This window comes from Pelodiscus sinensis, chromosome 1, assembly GCF_052426305.1.
Source record: "Pelodiscus sinensis isolate ZL-2025 chromosome 1, ASM5242630v1, whole genome shotgun sequence".
In the NCBI taxonomy this organism is placed as follows: domain Eukaryota; kingdom Metazoa; phylum Chordata; order Testudines; family Trionychidae; genus Pelodiscus; species Pelodiscus sinensis.
In genome coordinates, this window is record NC_143052.1 from 122,085,508 (window position 1) to 122,108,507 (window position 23,000).

General features: G+C 44.7%; 1 protein-coding gene across 22 annotated transcripts in view; it reads left to right on the forward strand.

The window, feature by feature from the left end:
• Positions 1-23,000, forward strand: part of PPFIBP1 (PPFIB scaffold protein 1) — a 163,218-nt gene that overhangs the window by 33,980 nt on the left and 106,238 nt on the right. For 18 of the 22 annotated variants that reach the window (XM_075899106.2, XM_075899057.2, XM_075899163.2 and 15 more), the window contains one exon: positions 14,826-14,914. The exons of 1 other annotated variant lie outside the window; for it this stretch is intronic. The gene's annotated coding sequence lies outside the window, so the exon portion shown is untranslated. Of the gene's footprint in view, positions 1-10,040; positions 10,065-10,908; positions 11,063-14,825; positions 14,915-23,000 lie in introns of those variants that run through there. 3 more of the 22 variants (XM_075899126.2, XM_075899087.2, XM_075899097.2) reach the window with 2 other exon arrangements.

Consider the following 23,000-nt stretch of genomic DNA (forward strand, 5'->3'; position numbering starts at 1 on the left):
GAGAGAGTGCGCTACTCCTCGTTTTTTAAGTTACAGACTAACACGGCTACCCCTCTAAGGGCTAAAAGTCTCAGTAAGTTTTTTTTTTTTAGTTAAACTAATTCAATTTAAACAGTAGAAACATAATTAGTGAAATCTGAACTGTCCCAATGGTCAAAATTTGTACCAAACTAACAATAACATTCTATTTTACTTGTCTGGCTTTGGATTCCTGATCTTCTAATAATAAATACTGTCCATCTTCATTTAGGAGTCGTCATGTAATAACTTTCCCCTGTGGCTGAGAGGTATAGTTATTCGTGGTGGCTTTTACGTGAAGATACTACACACTGCTTATGTGGGTTGGCTTGTTTTTATTTTTAATAGCTGTGAAAGACGGCGTAGGTACCAGTGGATGATTTTCTAATTAGCTACTGTGTCTTGGTTTGAACAGCTTGCGTTTCCACCACTTTGAAAACTTGGCAGATGAAACAAAAGAATTAATTGAACTAGACTCTTTGAAAGGAACAAAAGTAAATGTGCTTCTTTTGTTGTTGAATAGTTGCACTGTTCTATTTTGGATTCTGCTGGAGCACACTGATGGTTCACCATGGAAAGACTGAGGATGTTACATACCAGTAGCTCATCTTTTTTTACTTTTATGTCCAGTTTTGTCTCATTGTTTACTCCTGGTCCCCCTGTCTGTTTTGTCAATCTGTTGTCTGTAGTTTTACCCTTAGATAGGCCCTGCCCCAACAGCTTACAGGCTTTCTGTTATGATTGTACAGTGCCTAGCACAAGGGGTGCAGGGTGCTGTTCTAATACTAATAATGAGCTTCATCATGAAGGTTGCCAGGGTGACATCTATGTGACAATCGCTAGGTACAGTATAGGTGGCAGCCATGCAAAATTCCCCACATTGCCTAGACCTGGGGCACCTGCAGTGGTAATAAAGCAGTTCAGTATCCATGCACATTCAGCCTGTTGCTTTTCTGGCGTGCCTGCCAGTGTGGGGGCGGTATGCTTTCTGGAGGTGTGGCGGACATGTGTCCACCGAGAAGTGTACCGAGAAATAAACTTCACTTATTTTAAAGGTCAGCCAAAAATCCATTGGCTGTACATTTCAATCATTACATCATTGGGCTGGATTTGAATTGGTGACCTAGCGCTGACAAGGTTCAGTATCCCTTCAGCAATGCCCTGAGCCACCCATTCTTCCTGATTCTTTTTTTGAAAAATGGTGCATTTTGTTCAAAAGGAATATAGTCAGGGCTTTCATTCATTTTAGTTTGATACCACAGTCTTTGAAAACCTATTTTGGAAGGGGTAGGCTTGATTCTTCATGCTCTAAGCAGAGCTTACTTCTCCTCCAGACAGGAAAATGAAATTGTGGCACTTTTTGGGTTGCATTCATAGTGCATCGTTAGTATTCTTCTAGAGAGAAAAACAAAAATCTGTTGTTGCAAGACACTGACCTCTTTGGAGAAGTAGATGGATTGAAAGCTAATGACGTTTATTCTCTGAGGACAATGCTCTATAATTGTCACTGAAATTGGGGTATTTAATGCTAGTGGCAGTATCTTTACTTACTGCTGAGATAAAATGTTGCAATTGGTGTAAGAAAGGCAGATCAAAATGTTTCTAGCAGCTATGTGGGGAAGAGTTTGCCTTCTGGCATCACACTGAGGAAATGATAGCCGTAAACTACCAACATAAATAAAACTAGTGCTGTTTATCTGCCAGCTTTAAATGTATGCATGTGGTGATGTAGCTGTATGGGTCCCAGGATATTAGTGCGACAAGGTGGGTGAGGTAATATTTTTTTTCATTCAACCAACTTCTGCGGGTGAGAGGAACAAGCTTTCACTCTGAAACTGAGCTCTTTTTCAGGTCTGGGTAATGTACTCAGTGTCACAAGACGGAGAAGTTTGTTTAGCCTAAGTAGCTAACACACATTTCAGGTGCCTGTCAGCACCTCTCCAGAGACCTTCCCCAGCCTGGCAGATGCAAGTATGGGGAGCATGGTCTAGTCCTTTGGAATAGGAAAGCGGGGCAGGTACTTTGAGGTCTACCCCTGTTGCTTCTAGTGATTTGCTATCGGCCAGCTTCTGCAGGGTACTGTGTGCTTGCAAGACCAGCACATTGCAGAATATGCTCAGGGTCTCACATGACATGTCATGAATGGGCAAATACCAGGCTGTCGGCTGGATCTGGTTACCCAAGGTTAGCCGCAGTGGACTGCTGGCTCTATACTGATCTGCGCCTCCACAGGTACAGGTGGGTGCAGCTCCTGTTGGCCGTGGATTGCCTGTTCGCAGCCAATAAGTAGCTGCGGGAGGTGGTGTCCTGGTCTTCAACGCTGCTTCCAGGAATAGCAATCCACAGCCAGTAGGAGCTGCACTCATCCGTACCTGTGGAGGTGCAAGTAAATATGGTGGTGATGGCCCACCAGGGGCGAACTGTGAAGAAACACCACCGTTTTATTGCCTAACCCTGCTCCATGTGGTCATGGGGAAGTTATTTGACATTATTTTGTGCCTCAGTTTTCCCACTTCTAAAATAGGGATAATACTTACCTGCCTCTCCGTGGTTTTCTGGGGCTAAATGTGTTAATGTTTCTGAAATACTTTGAGTTGCATGAGTGAAAGGAGCATAGACACGCAAATATCCCCAGTTCAATTTATGCCTTGCTCTTACTGGCCCTTCACCCTGCCTACTGACAGCTTCCCCTTGTCTTGCTCCAATCAGTATTTCTCAGAGGAACCTGTTCTTGCCTAGTCTCATATGTTTACAATCAAAATCCATTTCTCTGGTATCTCCTCCCACAAGCTGTCAAATCCTCCTTCTTGCAAGAGGGGAACTTAAAAAAAACAACAAGCACTACTGCTTACTTGAGAAAAAACAAGGCCTTGCATAAACCATTGCCCAGGAGAGGAGTCTGGGGAGAGAATCATGCTCTGGGTAGCTGTGTTGTGGGACATTAGATCTTGTGTTCCTGTAGTCAGCCTACATGAGGGGCTCTCCAGACCACATCACTTTTTGCATCCTGTTTTCCAGGTGCTGTTCCTGTGTGCACTCACAAATAAAGTACTTAAACGTCGCACTGACCTAAATTGTGGCTGTAGCTCGCACTCCTTCTGGGTGTGGTGCTCCGTCCCATCTAGTGGCACCAGAATAATTGTTTGTGTATAAAAATAACCCACAAGTCTGGAGTTCTCTCTGATGGAGAAAGAAGAGAACTCTCTATTTGGGTGAATGAGATTAAACAACAAATCGGGGTGATGGTGGGTTTATTTTGTAATCTAATTGCAGCTCTTTACACTGTTTGGAAAATCATCTGGAGAATGGAAATGGTGTTCTCAGGATTATTTAAAATTCACTGTTGGCTGTTAGTTTTGTATATTGGAAGCTTACATTGCACTTGTGCTTATCCGTATATTTTAAAGTTAAAAACCAAAACAGACAAACCAGAAAACCTGGAACTGCAGTTTTATTTGGCAACAGTGGAATACACCTCTATTTGTAATGCCATTGAATTGAATGAGGGCCCTCGTCAAGTCAGTGGAACTATATCAGAGATGAGTTTGTCCCTGTGTGTCTTCAGATAAGATGTAAGTGAAATTAAAGATAGCCTCTTCAGAAGTTGTGAAAAGAATGGAGTAAAATTGGAGTCGGTGAACGAGAACACAGTGGCCACGTTCTCATGTTAAAGCATGGTTCTTTTATAAAATGATTGTAATAGGGGCTTAAATCATAGAAAACTCTTGTTCATTCTGACTTTTGGACTGTAGTGCAGTGGTCACTAACCAGTACATCAGGATCTACTGGTAGATCTTGGAGCCTCTGACAGGTGATCCTGGCTGGTTTGGCCAAGAGGCCATCAAGTGCCAGCACTTCAGCTGCCCCTCCTCCCACTGATGCTCATCTCCTGCCTTTTGCCTTGGAGCTGTTCCCTTAGGAGCCTCCTGCTTTCTGTGTCGGGCAGGGGAAGGAGAAAGGGGTGTTGATGTCAAGGTGCCCTCCTCTCCCACTTTGTATCCTCACTCACCAGAGCAGAGAGGGGGCGCAACAGGACTTGGGATGTAGTTTGCTGGCTGCTTTTGGGAATGATGCAGGGCCAGGGCAGGGTGAGCCTGCCTTAACCACAGTGCACCGCCACCCAGGGGCCACCTGAGGTAAGACGCGCCCAGCTGGAGCCCACTTCCTAAACTCCCACTCCAGTCATGAACCTCTCCTGCACCCCAAGCTCCTGTCTTAGCCCCGAGCGCCCCTGCATCCAAATGCCCTCCCACAGACTACACCTAGAACTCCCTCCGGCACCCCAACTGCCTGCCCCAAGCTCAGTTTAGAGCCCCTCTCACACTCCAGATCCCTTAATCCAAGACCAAAGCCTGCACCCCAACCCTCTGCCCCAGCCTGCTGAGAGGGAGGGAGGATGGAATGAACAGGGGTGGTGCCTTGGAGAAGGTGCACAAAGGAGGCGGGACACTGGTATTTGGGTTTGAGGTAGATCTTGGATTGCACTTAAATTCAAAAAGTGATCTTGTGCTTAAAAAGGTTGGAGACCTCTGGTAGTAGATCAGGCATCAGGTAAAAGTTTGTAATAGACTTCTAGAATTTCCACAGCAAGGTGGCTTGCTGCTAGCATTGCTATTAACTCTGCAGGTTGTAACTTGCAGCTACTTGTCTTCTGAATTAGCAAGATCAATGAATTGAGTCCAAGAGATACAAGAAAAATTGACTGAACTAAAAGACAGACATGACAAATAGATTTCATCATTTTAATTTATACTAGAAAATAAGTCTTTTTTGCGTAATGGGGGGAGATGAGAGATCTCTTCAGTATCCCTTTGGATATGACCAATTACCACCTTGTTTTTACAACAGAGACTTGGGGCATGAAATGTTGTAGATTCTTACGTTGGACTTGTGAGTTATAGGAAGATTTTATTTTTAATTCGGCATCTTTCAGCCATTGTTCATTGGTGGGGAATTAAGCAGCAAAAATAACCACCATAGTTTTGTCATTGTTTTATAAAGTTAAGTTAAAACAACAAGTTCTATTTAGCCTAACCTAAATGACACAATTAGTGCAGAAGAGTACTTTAATTTTGCAGTTGACTCAGTCAGTGATTAATATACAAATTAGTCATACATAGTCTTAAATTTTTTCCTAACGTAGGTCATGTCTAGTTTCACTTTTAACCTCTAAACAGCCAGTTACTTGAATACTTTATTTAAATGATTCGCAATTTTATTTTCATCCTATTATTCATGTTTTCACCAACAGATCTGTTTAATGTAGCACTTATCAGTGCTTTCTTTTGGCAGTACATGTTGAACCTTTGTAGTCCAGCACCCTTGGGGCCTAACTGGTGCCGAACCAGATAATATACCAAACCACGGGAGGTCAGTATTGTCTAGCAGCACTACCTATACCCCCACTATCTATTGAGCTCTTGGAAGACATTTAGGGGTCAATTAGAGCTAAATAATAGCATGCAACACTGAGAGCCAGAACTAGTGACTGTAAGCAAAATTTATGGGACTGTGGGAAACTTGGCCAAACCCATAGGTGAACATTTGACTAACTAAAATCATGCCAGATGATGGGTGTTGCCACACTAGAGTGTGCCGGACTACAGAGGCTCAGCCTATATATAATAGGTTAGTGAAGTGTTTTCCCAATAATAAGTTAGTGCAGTGTTCACCTGTTAAAGAGACAGAGTCTATTTTTATTTTTTTGCTAGACCAATTCTGGCAGGTCTGTTTTTGTTTTTTTGCTTGACAACTGTTACCCTGGCAACCCTAGGGGTTCCTTGAAATTCTTTTAAGATGAAAAGGGTTCTGTGGCCAAATAAAATTTGGAAATACTGGGTTAGTGTATAGGGTATGAGGTTAATGTTCTGAGGTTAATGTTTTCTGAGGTTAATGTTCATGATTCACATTATGAGTTGAGGACAATTTCCTTTTTCATAGAGATGAAAAAGTAATCAAGGATATTTTGAGTGAAGGTTGAAAAATTCTGTATCATGTGCGCTTGGTCAAATGACTTTGCCTCTCTGCTTCAGCCTTCTCCTCTGTAAAATTGGAGTAACAATGCTTGTATCACAAGTATATGTGAGGCCTAGGGATGTCAACATATAGACGACTAATTAACCAATAAGCTAGGCCTAGTTAATCTTCTTGACTACATGCTCTCTCTCTCCACTGCCTCTGTATCAGCACCAGCTCCTGCCGTTCCCTCCCCTTCCCACCGCTGCCTCTGTAGGAGGCAGTAATGTGGGGGCAGGCAGGTCCGCGGAGCCAACTGCCAAGGAGCACTGAACCCGCCTGCTTCCCTACCCCACCCCACCTCCCTACCTTCAGCTGAAGCCATCTCCTGCTCTGGGGAAGCTGGTGGTGGCTGCCCATTTGCTCCAGAAGTGGAGGGCAGGGGGCAGGTGGGAACTGGTCTGTGAGAGAAGCAGATTTAAAAACCGGCTTCCTGTGCAGATCGGCTCTGCCTGCCGCCCTGATAGAGAGACAGCGGTGCAGAGGGTGAATGGGGAGAGGGCAGGCAGGAGCCGATAGGCGCAGGAAGATGGTTTTCAAGCAGGCTCCCTGCACATGCCAGTTCTATGGACCCGCTTCCCTCCCCCCCCCACCCCCGCTTGCTGCCTCCTACCGAGGTGGGGGGTGGGGGTGGAGGAGGGGAGAGGAAGAGAGGCAGGAGCTGGTGCTGAGGGGAGCCAGTTTAAAAGCTGGTTTCCCCCAACACCAGCTCTGTGGTGCCAACCCCACACCCTATGCCGCTGATATCAGAGGTAGCAGTGTTGGGGGTGGGGGCTGGTGGCAGGGGAGGCTGCCGTGAAATAGCCTCTGTCCGTGGTGGCCTGGGCCTGCCGTGTACAGAGGCTGCTCTGTGGCAGCAGCCCCTGTCCATGGGGGTCCAAGCTCCCCGTGGACATAGGCTGCTCTGGCATCCCATGGAGCAATCCTTGAACATGGGGGGTCCAAGCTCCTTGCAAGACAGGGGCTGCTGCCATGGCTCAGCCTTTGTCAACGGGGCGCTCGGACCCCCACGAACAGGGGATGCTGCTAGGGCTGCCAGATGGTTTTACCAAACCCCCCTCCCCACACCCCAAAAAAAGCACACCAGGGAAAAAATTCTGTTGGCGGGGGCGGACACCAAAGTTGTTGAGCGCAAAAAAAAAAAAAAAATAGACCCAAAGAGTTAAGTAAATAAAACAGCATGGCCACTTTAAGTGCATGCAGAGTCAGACTAGGGATAGGAAGAGGAGAGGTTGAGTACTAAGACCCAGGGAAGGCATTGCTTCCCCTTGCTCAGGTCTTTAGGCTTTTTGCCGGTGGCCATCTTGTTTTCTTGGTTGAGCCAGCCGAGAGCTTCCCTGGGGAACCAGTTAAGGGGGTGGGAGGACAGGGATCTAACGCCTGTGCCTAGTTGCTGAGTGTGTCGTAGGGTTGCCAGATGTCTGTACATTTTAGGTGTCTGGTATTTTCTGAATTTTTTACCGGACAGGAGGCAAAAATATAGGACTGTCTGGGTCAATATCAGACACCTGGCAACCCTAGGTGCTGCTACCCCACGCTGCTGCCTCTGGATCATAGGGTTTTTTTTTTAATGCATAAATACTCTAGCTTTCACATCACTGATTGGAGTAAATTATGCATTTTTAAATAGGACACTTGCTGAGCAAACTAGATTCCTGAACATCAAAGCGAATCCAAATCACAGAATGTGTAATTGAATTTTGAACACCGAAACCACATTCACTAGATATTGTTTGCAGTAGCTATCAGGTGTTGGCTACATCCTACAAGGCTGACGTGAGTTTAGTGACCTGTTTTCATTTCCCCTCCAACTTTAAAATTTTGTAGTGGTAAGTATAGCAGTATGCAAAATACCAGTGGTTTTGGTCAGAGGGCTTCATGCATACATTAAGTTTCAGTCATGAGGGTTTGAGCACTAGTTTCTGAGCTTTGGGTTTAAAGGAATGCAGAAGCTCAAAGTAAAATTGAGTTCAAACTCCAGCATTTCTTTCAACCCAGGTTCAGCTGAAAGATGAACAGCTCTTATGCTGAGCTTAGGCTCAGCTCTGTGGTTGTAATCAAGCCTGCTGGTAGGCAGGTTTTATGGGCATTTTGCCTTTTGCTGTACATACCTCTTCTGAAGACAAAAATGATAGTCCAAAGACTAGAAGGTCAACATTTTAGTTATTACAATTACATGAGCTAATTTAAAAGAAAAAAAAAACAACCTATGCATGGTAGCGGGAGCTGAAAACATTATTTCCAGAACTAGACTGACCTCGCTGCATTTTGATATTTTGAATGGTTAGGGGCTACGTATTGATATGGTGAAGTATAATGACATTTTTCACACAATAATCCTCTTAACTTCATTCCAAAACAGTGTTTGACTTAATGCCTGTTCTATGATGATTTGCAAAATATTATACTGAAATAACAGAATGTTTATCAGCCATGAACATGGAGTTGACTTATTTTTTGCTAAGACAACATTGGGCTGAAATAGGAACACAAATATTCTTCAGTGTTTGGCTCTTTGACTTTTTAAGACTGTAGTATAAATTTATGGTCTCTGCCTCAACCTTGGTGCAGTCATAGGGTTGCCAGGTGTCCAGTTTTGAACCGGACAGTCCAGTATTTGAGCTTTCTGTTCAGGAAACAAATTGAGAAAATATAAATGTCCGGTATTTTCTAAATAAGATGTAATGTAGATTGTGCTGTAATGTCAAGTGTGTCCGGTATTTTTGTTGAAACCATCTGGCAACCCTACACAATCATCACTGATTTAAAACAACAAATACAACGACAAACCAAAAAATGCTGTTTGACAGCTGGGTGACATACATAATAATACATGATTATTGAAATTATGATGACTATGGTGATTGCTTTAGAAATATATAGACGAGTATTCCTTTTCTTTGATTTTAAAATAATCCCCCCTTTTAAAAATCTCACGTGATCACAAAATCAACTAAATATCAAGAGGAAAAAACAGAGAAAAGGGTGGGTAGGTTCCAAAAGTTCTCTATGACTTTCAGTATAGATGAAGAAAAACAAGTAGCAGTTGATAGTAGGACTTTTAGAGAAGCATCTGTCAATCAGAGTGTTTCAGTTCTGGGGCCGCTTTACATCATTTATCTATAAAATACAGCATGTACTGAGCATGTATTGTTGAGGAGGTTAAAGACTGAGGGCCAAATCCTGGCTAAAAGGTCATCTTTGATGTGAAACTCATAGAAGATGTGTAAGCCACCTGGGGTTCTGATGGAGAAGAACATCTCCTATGGGACAGCTTCTTCATGATGTCGTCCTCATCACTGAGTGATGTCTGACTCTTCACTTTAAGTACAGGCAGGTTCTGTGGGAGGAGGCTCCTCCTCAGTATCTCAGCAGTGGGTGGAAGAGTTAGTCTGTGGTGATGAGACTGAATGTGCTGGGTGGTCTGAGGGCTTGTCCTAGGAAATATCTCCGTAGTATGGCTGCAGCCAAACAACAGAGATGGGGGGCCCATCAGGCTGAAGAACACCCCATCTCCCTGAAAACAGGAGTGATATCTAAGGTGGGGAAAGCCCCACAGGACACCTACATGTACCCCAAAACCTCCCACATTTAAAAAAGAGAAAGGGAGAAAAATCAAGTCTATTATTCTTTCCCAAAGCCCTACTATGGGGGGAAAAGTCAAGATGTGCATAATGAGGCTCTTGTGTTGTATTTTACATGTCCAGGCACTTTGCAAGAGATGTCAGTATCATCACCTCCATTCTACAGATGGGGAAACTGAGGCACAGAAGCAGCAAGGGGGTGGGCAAAGCGAGTAGTCAGGACTCGACTACTTGCTTACATCCCTACTCTAGTGACCATAAATTGGGTCACTCCTTGGATTTTTAAAACCATAAACCTCCTGGAATGTTAAGGAGGCTGAATGCATGGCAGGTTGATCAGCCATCTCCTTTGCTCCCTTTCAACGGTAGTGATGATTGTGGATCTCAGTGGCTAGCCAAGGACCAGCAATGGAAATCTTCAGTTCTTATTTTAGCAAAAATATTGAGGTAAGATCACAGCCAGGCATGTCGAACTATATTACATTTTTTGTTTGGGGCTTACCTCTAAAAACAGGCACCTCACAAAAGTATAAGGTGGTAATGGGATGTACTTTCTGAGACCACTTGTCATAGGTTAAGGCAGAAGTGGGGAAAAGGGCCTCCATGGGCCAGATCCGGTCCATGGGGGCCCTGCTGCTCCCCCGCCCCCAGGCCAGTTACGGCCTGGGGGCGGGGGAGTGCGCGAAGCCTTCCCTGCTCTGCCCTCACCCTGTGAGCAGCGCACAGCACTTGGAAGCATCACTCGCCAGGCGGGGGCAGGGCAGAGAAGGCTTCATGCGTTCCCCAGGCCCTGATTGGCCTGGGGGTAGGAGAGCATGCCAAGCCTCTTCCAGGGCATGGCTGCCTAGTGGGAAGGGGGGAAAAGGGGCTCCCTCACCCCCCAGACCATTCATATCTGGGGTGGGGGGGGGAGTAGCCCAGCCCCTTCTGGAGTGTCCCGGGGCTACTTCAAAAATTTTTGAAGTGGCCCCAGGGCAAAAATTATTGCCCACCCCTGGGTTAAGGGGTTCTGAGGAATGTGTATGGACTTATTAATAAAATTAATGTAGGTTTAAAAGAGGGAAAATTTTTTTTTGAAGTTTGTGATAGGCACACACATTATTGTGAAATAAAATTAAAAAGCTCAGATTCATCTTTGTGGTAACAGCTCACAATGTAGTATAGGTTTCCTTTATGCAAAATGTGTTAATTTTTTTCCTCCTGTAAAGCAGTGAGCGATCGTACCAGCGGCTAGAACTCTAGACTTTGTACATTCAACCTTAAGTCTGTTGAAAAGGAAATAACCAAAGCTGCTTGTTTTCTGTCATACCAGAGTACAAAGAACATCTTTGATTTACAGAAATAGCCCTGTGAAAGAGAGACAGAAATAACGACTGTGTTTATAAACAGATGTTAAGGACACTCCACTGATGGAAGAACAAATTAACCCAAGCGCCATGTTCAGGGTAGAAATGAGCGAAAGCAGCTCTCCTTATTAAAGTGAAATAAATAAGGTGGATGGACTTTGCATAACCAGAAAAAGCTTCACCCTGACAGCACATTCTGTTGTTCTTTCCCTTAAGACCGATCTCCATAAAGTCTACAACAGATGAAAAGGACAGAGTGGCCTTGATTCAGTTAGCACAAGTGAGTGAAGGCCAATTGGAAGCTTGACTAAAGCAAATTTATGAACCTCAACCTCACACACTGGGGAAGACTTTCCTTCCTCTCCTTAGACTCTTACTCCCCTGGATGGACTGCTGTCTTCCTGAGTCTTTAGTCTTCCTGCCACATGGTCAGGCTAGCTCATTTCAGCTGTCAGCTAGCTGCTGGCCCTGTTCGGCAGCACACAACATCACTGTCTACTGTGCTGCCCTCTGACTCGCTACTGTGTTTGGCCTTGTCAATATGAAGCCACAACCTTGTGACAGATCCTGCCAATTAATGAGGCTTGAGCATTTTACCATCAGCTTACTACATGCGATTAAGATAGCAGAGACGAGGAGATCTTTTTCCTTATTACATTATTTTCCATTTGAGTCCTTTGCTTTAGTCTAGACACACTCAAAATAACATTGTCAAGTAACTTTTTCCCTAGCTGTCTGCAATTATGTGTCTGCAGTGCTGTTTTCAGAATCCTCACCTATGTTTTCCACCTCCCAGATTTTGTCCCTTTTACATCGGGCAAATGAGTCCCCCTCCCCCCCAAACACTGGTGAATGGAGCTCAAATTAACACCATTGTTCTTTTTCAAAAGTTTGTGGCCCTATTCCTGCAACAGTATCTGCTTCAACAAGAATCTCTTATGCCCATGTAGATTCTTGCTGCCTTGAGAGCAAGGAGCCACTTGTGTGACCTTTTGCAGTATCAGGGCCTGAATCTGTATGTCACCTTATCTGGACAAACTGTCTTTGTGCCCCAGCATTATGACAGATGTTAGCAGTCCTGGCCAGCTCCCACCAGTGCAAAGATGGATCTACAGAGCAATTTAATGTGTGTGGGGGTTTTCTTTTTCTTTAAATTAACTTCTGGTTTGGTAGGTTCATTAGTTGATGATTTCACAGTTCTTTGACTACAGAAAGTGCTTGTATCGTGCATTAAAAATACAATTGACCTTTAGGAATCAAAGGAATTTAGGAATCCAAGAACTTTAAAGTTAGAAAAGCTATTTAGATTATCCAGCCCAACCCCTTGCCAATGTAGAATTGTTTCTGATGTTTGTTTCCTAACCTTTGTCCGTTCTAGTTTAAAAGAATTTTGGAACAAGAACTAGATAGGGGGTCACCAAATGAAATTAATAGGTAGCAGGTTTAAGACAGACAAAATAAAGTATTTCTTCGTACAACGCACAATCAACCTGTGGAACTCTTTGCCAGAGGATTTTGTGAAGGCCAAGAATGTGACAGGAATTAATAAAGAGCTAGATAAATTCATGGAGGACAGGTCCATCCATGGCTGTTAGCCAGGATGGGCACCGATAGAGTCTCTAGCCTCTGTTGGTCAGAAGCTAGGAATGGGTGATGGGATGATCACTTGACGATTACCTGTTCTGTTCATTGCCTCTCTGGCACCTGGCATTGACCACTGTCAGAAGACAGAATATTAAGCTAGACAGACTTTGGTCTGACCCAGTTTGGCCGTTCTTATGGAGCCAATGAGCTTTTACCACTACTCTTAGGAGACTATGCCATAAGTTAATACATCTCACTGACCGTTTTTCCTTGAATTCAGTTTAAATTTTCCTACACTAGACATCTTTCACTCCTTTGTATTTTTACACTTTTGAATATTACCAAACTGTCTCTCATGTTCTCAGCCGTCACATTACCTCAGCCAGTCAAGCTGTATTTTCTTTATCCTCTTTTTTCTTTTTTTTTCAAATTGATCCCTTCATTTTTTCATCGTTTTTCTTTTATGATGGAGTCCAGACCTGAAGACAGTATATCTAGATGTGGGGGAGAGGGGAGAGGGGGGGAGAGAGAGAAAAAAACACCCTGCTGCTCAGTGATGTGTGTTAACTTTACAATACAGGCAGTCCCCGGGTTACATGGATCCGACTTACATCGGATCCCTACTTACAAACGGGGTGAGGCAACCCTGTACTAGCTGCTTCCCCCCAGCAAACCAGGGAGACATGAAGCTAGCGCCCCCCCCCCCAGCAGACCAGGGAGACGCGGAGCAGCTTTTCTCAGCAGACACCTCAGCTTGAGAATAAAGGACTGAGGGAAGTGAGGTGTGGGAGAATAAAACTGAGCTCTGGAGAAATGTTTGGCTAGAGTTTCCCCTACAATATGTACCAGTTCCGACTTACATACAAATTCAACTTAAGAACAAACCTACAGTCCCTATCTTGTACGTAACCCGGGGACTGCCTGTATACGAGTCCCAAAGTACACACACCTTTTTCCTTTTATACCTCACTGCAAAGTCATGTCTCATTTACTGTTTCTTACATTCCCCTCTTGGGGGAGGAGGAAGGTTCATACATGTAATTTGTTTTAACTAAATTAATGGTCCCCAACACAGTGCCCGTAGGCGCCATGGCGCTGGCTGGGGCAATTATGTGCGCCCACCGAACAATCTGGGCCAGCCCCACCCCTGGGCATGTGGCATATGCGCGGGGTCGGCCCCAGGTGCGTGGCGCATGGGCAACCCCTGCCCCAGGCGCACAGCACATGCTGGCCCTGGGCGCGTGGCGCATGGGCGGCCTCAAAAGTTTGGGAACCACTGAACTAAATTCTTCTCCTCTGAATTGTGCTTTGCTTCCACATTTGTAAGAATGTAGAATTTCCAAGAGAAATGGAGAAATATTAGTGGCTTCACTTTGATTGCAAATGTGGGTAGAATGTGCGAGGGGACGGAATGGCTGCTTCAAGCAGAAAGTTCACCTGAGGCTCAAGGAAGCATGCTTGCTTCTGGCTTTCTCAGTTTCTGATTTTATGGGTCCCCAACTCTGTGGTGTGCTCTCCATAGACTCCCAAGATTAGAGGCGAGCCTGTTGCTATGCACTTTTTCTCCTTTCCTTGTTGCATGTTCTTGATCATCTTGGCCAATGGAAAGAAGAATCAGGGCCATGGAATAAATAGAAATTGTAGGAACAAATTTTATTAAGAATTAGGAATAAATTTAATAACTCATTTCCAATATGCATTTCTTTCTCTACTCTTACCCGTTAGTTAGTTTTTGATATTCACTTACACGATACATACAGGTTATGTCTACACTCGCGGCTTCTTGCGCAAGTATGGCCGTTCTTGCGCAATAATCTGCAGAGCGTCCACACTGCCTGCCTGCTCTTGCGCAAAGAAATTTACAGTACAGCGTGGTAAGAGAGGGCTCCTTGCGCAAGAGTTACGCTCTTTTTTTATCAGGTGTAAGCCCTCTTGCGCAGGAGCTCCCATGGCAGTGTGGATGCTCGGCAGGGATTTCTTGCGCAAGAAAGCCCTATGGCTAAAATGGCCGTCAGAGCTTTCTTGCACAAGAGAGCGTCCACACTGCCATGGGAGCTCTTGCGCAAAAGCACAGCTTGCACATGGCAGTGTGGACGTTTTCTTGCGCAAGACTTCTTGCACAAGAACCCTTGCACAAGATGCCGCCAGTGTAGACATAGCCACAGTGTTGTTTTTTTTCTTCAGCCGGTGTTGTATCTGATAGTTGTGTGCTTAACAAGTTACTTCAAACTTTGTGCTGATTAATAACTTGAGTTCTTCTTGTGTTTTTGTTTTTTAGTGTCAGATGTTTGTATGGATCCATTCATTAATCAACTGTATAGTCTGAAGAGCAGCAGCAAAGATCAGCATTAAGTCGTCTTTTCCAGTGTGAGTAATTTCCCCAGTCTACTGAATCATCCTCATTATTGACCTCTTTAAAGGTCATAGTCATCTGTGTTGCTTTTACATTATACCCCTGAGGGGCTACTTTCCCAAGTTAGGGAAAGTTTTACAGTATAAAATCCTTGTAATGAACTGTAGATTGATCCCTTCCTTTGTATTATCCCTGCTTTGAGGCAGTAGGACTGGGACCTTAATAGGCAGACTGCTGTTCTATCCCTGTTCTGTACTGTATATCATGTGGAAGACTTCCATATCCACACCTACAGGAAATTTCTCTAAAATAATCACTAGAACTATCTTTCTTGTAGAATTTAATTTAGAAGACCATTTTGTTAAACAATAAAATATTTGGTTTTTTTTTCTTAGGATGAAGACCTATATTTTTAAATGTATCTGAATTTGACCAATTGTAGGCTAGAACAGGGGCGGGTAATAAATTTGGTGGGGGCCACTCCAACATTTTGGAAAGTGGCCAAGGGCTGCACTTTTTCTGTGCAGGGAGTGCGGGGTCAAGGATGGAGGTTGGGTGCAAAATGGCCCACAGGGCATAGGACTGGGGTGCAGGAGAGGGTGTGAGGTCTGAGAGGGAGTTTGGGTGAAGGAGGGGGCTGTGATCTGGGTCAGGAAATTGGGGTGCAGGGTCTGGGAGGGTGTTTGGGAGCAGGAGAGGATTCTGGCCTTGGAGAAGGGCGTAGGAGGGGATACGGGGTCTGGGAGGGAGTTGTGGCCTGGGGCAGGGGCATGCAGATGGCTTAGATGGTGACTTGCGGGAGGGAGTTGGGGTGCATGAGGGGCAGGGGTGCCAAAGGCAGGCTCTGGCTGGGAGGCACTTACCTAAATGTCTCCCGGCCTGCAACACTCCCAAAGCAGGCTTGGTTCCTTGTCTGCTGCAGCCTCATATAGTTTAAATCTGCAGGCTTTTCCCTCCATGTGGCTCTCAGCTCCAGGAGGGAGAGGCTTGTGCTGTTCCCCATCCCCCAGGCCAATCTCTCAGCTCCTATTGGCTGGTCGTTTCCAGTCAATAGGAGCTGAACATTGGGTGGAGGGTGGGGAGATCACACGAAGCCTCCCCCACCCTCCAGAGCAGAGAGGCAAGTAGAGCAGCCCTGTGCTTAAAACAGCAGCTTCTGTGTGCTTGAGGGTTCTGGCATGGGGGTCTGCAGGCCAGGTCCAGTGGCTTGGCAGACTGCATCTGGTCCATGAGACGTATCTTGCACACCCTGATTTAGACTCTGATCTAAACAAGTGGGCACATGTCAGAGGGTGGCATTGTTGAGTTATCTACATTTTCAGGTACTAAATACTGGGTAAAACATGAGAGGACTTCATATTTCTGAAACTAAACTCTCTCTTTATTAATTCAATTGTTTACATAGGGACAGCAACTGCTGCCAGTATTCCAACCATATGCATACAGACAGACTTCTTAGTGCTCCTTCCAAACTCTTCTTGCAACTTGTGCTTCTCCTTCCAAGATCCATGAAGGTTGCTACAGTGTCCCTTTAAAAAAATTTTTCCTGTTTTTATGAGCGTGTGTGCGCGCACGTGCGTACATAAGCCAGTGGTTACTAGAACAGATCCTTCCATGGGCACATGGCCTTGAACATCAACTCATTGTGCCCTGTTAGGCCTCACATTCCTTCAAGTGTACCTGTCTTCAAAACAGCCATCTACTTCTTGTTTGTGTCAGTAGCCTGAATGAGTATTTTCTTTTAAGAAAACTGCATACCCCTCCCCCATGGTGTGTGTGTGTGTCTCTCTCGATATAGATATAGATAGATAAGGTGTGTGTGTGTGTGTGTGTGTGTGTGTATGTATATATATATAATATATATATATATATATATAAAAAAACAGAAGTAGAAAGAAGCTTTATAGGAAACATGATAAGCTGATATACCATCCAAGTATCAGGAGGACAGTATTAAATGCCATTGAAGTTGCAAATCAAAGAGGATTGTACTTAGATTTGATTCACCATTAGATGCACAGAGATATAAGGCCACAGACACTTCAGTTTTTTAAAATGAGTTCTTTGTCTTGCCCAGACAAGTCCTGACAGATGTTGTGTTATTCATAGTATGAATGAATTTAACCTCAAGTATGAAGGAATGAGGAAGGAGCAGAGACAAACCCCTAACAATATTCAAAAGCACTGAATGCTTGGCTGTCAATTTTGTTCAGGCACCAGACAAAATTCTAGCACATCTGCATAAAAAAACTTGATATTTGTAAATGGAACATAGTTAATTCATTGAGACTGGTAGTGTGGATGTGGTCTAAACAAGAAAGAATATACTTGAATTCTGTTCTTACAGATGAGTCGGACGGTTGTGGGGTTGTGTGTGTGAAGGTGTCATTGAAACTTTGTTGTTTTTTTAAACAAATGCTGCTACTTGTAGAAAATTGTGTGTTACAGGGCCTCATCTCTCTCTCTGTTTATATTAGAGTTTGAGAGTCTTTTTGTTCAAGAACTCCTCCTAAATGAAAAGAGCTAGGACCACAAAATTTGGTAGGCAGCTTCCTCTTCTCCAAACTTAAAGCAAGGTCTGGGTTTGGCTGTGCCAGAAGGATGTGCCTGGAATTCGATTGTTTCCCGTATTATGGAACGGGAGGGAGCCGAGAGGAGGGATGCAATACTCAGTGGCCATTGGGGGCAGTGAGCCCACAGGGGAGGGCTATACTGCAGAGTGACTACTAGGGACAGCCAAACCACCAAGAGAGTGGCAGTTGAGTCTGGGGCTTGCCATCTTGCCTGCCACCAGACCAGATAAGTAGTTCCCCTGCCCCAAACCCTTTCCTCCTGAGTCTGTTGGCTGCGGCACTGGAATGGGGAGAGGGAGAAAGGCCCCTGCTGCCCAAGGAGTCTGGAGGAAAGAGCAAAGGCCCCTAGTGGATGGGACACCCCCACCTCCCTGAGCCCCTCCTCACCCCAATCCTCACTCTCTCACCTCCTGCATCGCCCCCTGCCCTGAGACACTCCTCAGTCCCCCTTACTGACTCCTGCACCCCTTACACCCGCAACGTCCCCCCCCACAGCCCTAAGGGCTGCCCTGATTCCTGCACCTCCCATACTACCAGTCCCCTGCCCCAGAGGGTCCAAGCAGCACCGGGTAAGTCTTCTAATAATGTAAAAACGTGTCTAGCTTGTGGTTCAGGCAACGGAAGTGCTCTGTTTTGCATTCTCTTCACCTAAAACACCAACAGTGAACTCCAATACAAAGAGGCAGGGAGAAAGCATATAAATATTTAGCACACTGCCCCATTTATCTAGCATCTGACCTCTCTATGGCATCCAGTGAATAGGGTTGGGTTTCTTTTGTTGTTTTTCCGTGTGGTGATTTATTAAATTTACCCCTCCAGTGCCAGCTATCTATTTTAGAATGTGTACCTCTGTCAGTCCGTGAGTCTGCTCAAAAACTATTCCTAAACGGTCAGAGCTAGAACCATCAAATTTGGTATGCAGCTTCCTCTTCTCCTAACTTAAAATAGGGATGTTAAATATCGATTAATTAACTAATTGAATAGTCGATGCGATTTCCATTGACTATTTGATTAGTTGGTAATGACTAGCATGCGTTCCGCCTTTGAAACGTACAAGAGCCCGAGCAGAGGTTCTTGTGCATTTTAATGATCGAAAGACCACGTGGAGCCCAGGGCCAGCAGGGAGTCGCCTGCTAACCCCAGACTCCACACAGCATTCCAATTTTGAAATGTACAAGAGTCCCTGCTGGGGCTCTTATACATTTCAAAGAGGAAGTGCCACTGCTGCGCCCCTGTCCCGTCCCATGGAGCTGGAGCTGGGGGGAACTGGCTTTTAAGCCGTCTCTCCCCCCCAGCACCCCCTCCACTCCTCTCCTTGCTGCCTCCTTGTAACAGAATCAGTGCCGGGGGAAGAACCAACTAGTCAACTAATGTGTCTACTATCCAATAAGCTTTTGCTTATCGGATAGTCGATTAGTCGCTTGCATCCCTAACTTAAAGCAAGGTCCGAGATTTGATTGTGCCAAGAAAACAGGAAGTGCTGGGAATGGGACTGTTTCTCACAACATGGAAAGGGAGGGACGTGATATCGAGAGTGGCCACTGGGGGCAGCCACACCACCAAGGAAGAGGCCACTGGGGCTGGAACTCCGCTGTCTTGCCTGTCACCAGAGAGGGTGAGTAGCTTAGTAGCTCACCTGCCCCAAACTGTTCCCCCCCCCCCCCTTCCTCCAGTGCTACAGCCAAGGGCTGGAGATGGGGAGACAGTTGGTTCCTGGTGGCAGGAGGTGCTGGGGGGAAGAGAGAAGGCCCTAGGTAGCCGGGGAGGGAGGTTGGGGGCAGACAGAAGGCCCCTCAGATGGAGAGAGCCCTGTCAAATGACTCTCCACCCTGAGCCCCTCCTCACCCCCACAGCCCTCACTCCTGCCTCCCTAGTCCCCAGCCTTCTGCCTTTGACCTCCATATCTCCACTGCCAACCTCTGGCCCTGAAGGACCCAGGCAATGCCGGGTAAGTCACTTCATATTCAGAAATTATAGATTCATCATCCCCAGAGCTTTTAAGTATTTCCACTTCTTTGAGATGTTGTTTTCCCTCTCCAAGACTTGAGATACTTTTTCATGTTTATTTAGACAAGCTTATTCTGCCAGCAGAAAGCCCATTGAGTGATATTTTTCTTTTCTTGGATGTGTAATCCAATAAAGTTTATATGGTTGGAATGATCTTCCTGAGCTGGCAAGGGATTATGCAACTTGGTTTAAAATGTCCCACTTTCTGAGTATCTCATTTCATTACAAATACAGTTGCGTGTTTGTGTTTTTTCATAAGTACCTAGAAGGAGAAAATACATAATTTCATCATCGAATAGTACTGCTTGGCACTTAGGTAGCACTTCGGATCTTGAAAGAGCTGTATGAGCATTAAGTAATTGTTACAACAACATTGTGCAGTAGCTAGTAATTATTGTTTGCTCCATCTTACAGGTGGGAAAATGAACTAGAGTGGTTTTAGTGACTTGCCTTAGGCCATGATGAGGAGGGCAGGGTAGTCATTTTTCACAGTGAAATTAGAACACTAGAGGTGCTGGCTCTTAGTTCTGTGCTAAGACAGTACCACACCCTTTTGCAAACTTGCTCTCCTAAGAAAAAACTTTATGTAGAGAAAGATCAGACTAATTTACTTCAGTTGCAAAAGAGAAATTTTAAGTCCGACACTTTGGGAGAATGTCATCTTTATGCTTTAAGTGATCTAGCCTAGCTTTGTGAGCCATTAGTTATTTACTTGTATAATGACAAGTTTTGCAAGTTATGAGGAAATGGACCCTCCCCCAAGGAATATGAAATCAAAGATCCCAAACCTATAACTGGATTCATGTGGGCAGAGCCCTCTTGCCTGCATGAATCTGCTTGTTTGGAATCTGGGCAGAGCAGGCAACCTAGGAATGAAGAATAGGGCTTGAGATGTGACCTTAAAAAGCAATGATCAAGCAGAGGGGTGAAATGTCTTGTTTTGTGATTGATTTGTTTTTGATGTATTATATATTATGTTTTGCTTATTGTTGATTTCATTGGATGGTTGACATGTCTGGGTGTAAGAAGGGTTGGTTTCAGGGGTGGCTCGTCCATATAGGCGAACTAGGCAGTCGCCTAGGGCGCCAAGTTAAATGGGGCACCAAATGGTAGTGCAATATCATTAAGGGGTTTGGAGGGGGGGGCGTCGATTGCATGGTTTGCCTAGGGTGCCAGTTGCTGGCAGCTAGTCTAGGGCCGCCCCTGTTTTTATTAGGCTAAAGGGGGTGTGTTTGACTTACTGGAGTGTAGGAGAAATAAATAATTATCCTACAAGTGGTTGGCAAGCGTTTCAAACTAAAGAGCCAAACTACATCAAAATTCAGAACAAGTAGTCGTCAAAGAGCCGGACGAGAATACCCATTTGCATGACTGAAAATATACAACTTAATATTATTGATACTTGACATAATGATTAATAATAGCAGAAATGAAACTTTATTTAATGGAACTTTATTTAATGGGACTTCTGCTGGTGCATCTTTTCGCACCATTCTTTGAAGTTTACATTATAACTGGTCAAATCCAGCTTAATGCACGCATTCAGTCTGTCTTCTGTCAATCTTATGGCGGGGGGCTGGGCATTTAGGCATTCAGGAGTCTGGTTTGGGGTATATGATGGACTCAGGGCTGGTGTATGGTGTGCACAGGAGTGTTATGATACTGCAGCCAGATGGGGGCTGGGCCCCAGTTGGGGGTTTGTTGGCCAGGCTTCATTTTACTTTACTGTCTATTCCTTCCTTCCACTCTATGCTTCAAACTTTCTCCCCTTTCATAAAGCTGAACATATTCCAGATGGGACTGGAACTAGTAATGCTGAAAATAATAGGAGGAAGTTTGTTGTAACAAAGTCCCAACTGAATTGTGCTGACTCCTGAGAATCTTATACACTTCAGCTAAGCATCACATAGAACCTGAACTATGCACCTTGAGTGCAGTCCAACTTTGAGAAATCTGTGGGATTTTTTTGTTCTCTTGAAGTGGGGGGAAAAAAGTTGTTGGATCAGGCCCCTTTGGAGGTTCTCATCAGTAGAACCAATGTTTTAAATCAGTGACTTTGGCTAAGGCTTAAAAGGGCATTCACTGTATTTGTTGTTGTTGAATTATTTTAAGCTGCCCAAAAGTACATTAAGAATTTTGCAGAATAGGTAGTTCACTTAATTTACTGAATTGTCATCCCTGATAGAATAGGGATGTAAATCATACTAATAATCTCCAACTGCTAGTTATGCTAAAAATACTTTCCCTGGAACAAAGGAGACAAGTTTTGTTTGGCGGTTTTCCTGAACAATAAGGAAGATCATCTCAGAGCTGAATAATGACAGAGCCAGGTAACCCTGTTGGGGAAAGATATTTCATCTGCTTAGTGAAAAAGGGCTGGGGCAGAAAAATGCAAATTGCACTGGAAATATCTTCATTTTGTTTAAAAAATTCTCAGTGGTGCTTCCTAAAAGGTTTCCAAAGTGGTTTGTACTGCTTATGTCTGACCCACGTTGTGGCACTTGCACTTTTCCCGGCAACCATTTTGTGTTGCTAACCAGACTTTTTAGGGTTGCCAGGTGTCTGGTATTGACCCAGACAGTCCGGTATTTTTGCCTCCTTTCCAGTAAAAAAAATTCAGAAAATACCGGATACCTAAAATGTCCAGTATTTTCTGATTTCCCCCCCCCCCCCCCCGCCAGGAGGTGAAAATACTGGACACCTGGCAACTCTATGACACACTCAAAACCAGTCCCTGTCTCCCCCCCCCCCCCCCCGGTCAGGCCCCTTGGATCCCCCCCCCATCACCCCACTTACCTGGTTCCGCAGGGGCTTGTCTTGTGGCTGAAGCAGAAAAACAAAATGGCCACCAGCAAAAAAGCCTTTTCTTAAAGGGGCGATGCTGATTTTGGGGGGTGGGGGGCTCAACAACTTTGGTCTCCCCCTTTTTCCCCCTCAACAGAATTTTTTTCCTGGTGTTTTGTTTTTTGGGGGCAGGGGGTGTTCGGTAATTTTGATTAAACCCTCTGGTTAAACCCTACTTCTAATGTGCATGCTGCATTTACTGCACTGTTGATAGAAAGGTTGCGGGGATTTTTTTTTCAGCTCTAACTGGGAATACAAATCCTTACCTCATAGTTCACTCTTCAACCCAAGTTGTCAATTTAATACCAAGTAGTAATGGGTGGTGGTACAATTTTATTTCTGAAGCTTTTATTTCTGGATTTCAGGCAGGAAATACTGTTTTCTCTTGGAGGGGCTATGCTTTTGGCTGCGGCAGACAATTTTTTTGCTTTCTTTTTAATGAATGTGTATTTTAGTTTTCAACTTTCCATTGTTGGTAATGCTCTATAATTTTATCCCCAAATTCTGTGTGTGCATGTGCACATACATGCATATTGGGAAGTGGGGGAGCAGGAACTGAGAAAGAACTACAGACATGGGAGAGGTTATTTATACAGGCATATTTGTGGACTGAAATTTCTCTGCAGTGATTTGGTTGTGTATCTTCCATGTTCATTTTAACATATGTAAATTAGCC